Source organism: Colobus angolensis, unplaced genomic scaffold, assembly GCF_000951035.1.
Source record: "Colobus angolensis palliatus isolate OR3802 unplaced genomic scaffold, Cang.pa_1.0 Scaffold713, whole genome shotgun sequence".
Classification (NCBI taxonomy): Eukaryota; Metazoa; Chordata; class Mammalia; order Primates; family Cercopithecidae; genus Colobus; species Colobus angolensis.
Genome location: NW_012120855.1, coordinates 65,335 through 66,931, shown reverse-complemented (window position 1 = coordinate 66,931; position 1,597 = coordinate 65,335).

Here is a 1,597-nt window from a genome sequence, read left to right as displayed (position 1 = left end):
TCCCAGGTAGCTGGTCTACAGGTGCCCACCATCATGCTACATTTTCGTGTTTCTAATAGAGATGGGGTTTCACCATGTTGACCGGGCTGGTCCCGAACTCCTGATCTCAGGCGATCAGCTCACCTCAGCCTCCCAAAGAGCAGGGATTACAGGCGTGGGCCATCGCGCCCGGCCGGTTATCATTACTGTTATTACCAGCTGGCCCGGTTAGTATGGCTTGGAAAATGTTGTTAACCATCATAAAATAAATGAATCCTTGATGATACTGAGAGTCAACTGCCACTCTTCGAGTTTTGCACTCCAACTCATAGAGGGTGTGAAATTCATTCCAATGGCTGCAGCTAACATTTTGTTAAAGTGAGGCAGCCTAGAGCTGACTCCAGCTGGAGAGCGAGCTGTTCCACGGGAGGGATGGTGAGGGTTCCCGGAATGTTGCTTCAGTTACCTGAATGCGCAGATACGCTCTGGATGACGGTGGAAGATCTACTTCCTGCTGGAAGTTTGGATGGAAAATCTTTTGGAAAGTGCTCTCCTGGAACACCTGGCCCAGCTGTCAAATCCCCTCTTGCATTTCCCCAGCGGCTGATCTGCTGTCACGTTTTAAGCCACTCTTTGCCTTAGGTCCTCCATATCCCGGTCCCCGCCACCGGGTGCGTCCCTGGGGGCGGTGCCATCTGATGGCTTGTCCAGTGCTGTGAGGCTCTCCCCAACTTCCCTCCAGTTGAGTTTCATGGGTGCCACATGCCTGTCCTGGAGCTGGGCCATTTGACACATCCCCTTGGCATCTGCCAGTCATGGCTGTGGGATGCTACAACAGACAGACAGACAGACGAACAGAAGACTTCATGTTATCTCGTGGAAATCACGAGAGCCATAGTGAGCTCAGACTCCATGGACTGATGCTCAGATCCCAGTGTCCCACAAACACTGACAGTCCCCTAAGTGCCAAAGGCTGCGTCCCAGACAGCTCCCGATCCTCGGGGAGACGGGCAAGGTGCTGAGCAGTAATGGGATGTGGACACCCTAAGAAACATTGATGCAGGTACAGGGGAAGCCCCTGGGAGGCCCCAATCCAGTGCAGCTTCTCCCCTGTTGGGAGGCTTCGTCCACTGCTGCCCCTGACCCTGGCTCCTCTCACCTTCAGGGCTGGAGCAGCACCTGCCCTGGGGGTCTGGGCTGAAGCTGCTCCCTCCCCAGCACCCTCCTTGAGTGTGACACTCATCATTGCCTGGGACTCAGAAACTGTGGTTCCCCCAAGGACAGCCCCAGGTCTTGGGAGAGGAAGGAACTGTTTTTAAATATAGTGTCCCCAGCCGCTCCCTTTCAGGCCCCGCCTGACCCTGCACCTGCCATGGTCACTAAACAGAGGCAGCCTCAGACCACATCTTTCTGTGGTGGGAAATCTGGGTCTGGCTGGATCCTGGGGACCCTGCCAGGCTGGGCTGAGCCGGGCCTCTCCAGCAGGTTCAGCTGCAGCTCTGATCACCCAGGCTCACCTCACCCCTTCCTGGACTGAGATGTGTCCAGGCCTGGACAGAGGAGGCTGGGTCCTGCTGTTCTGCTCACTGCTCTCCCTTTTTAGGGTCCCTGGTGCCTC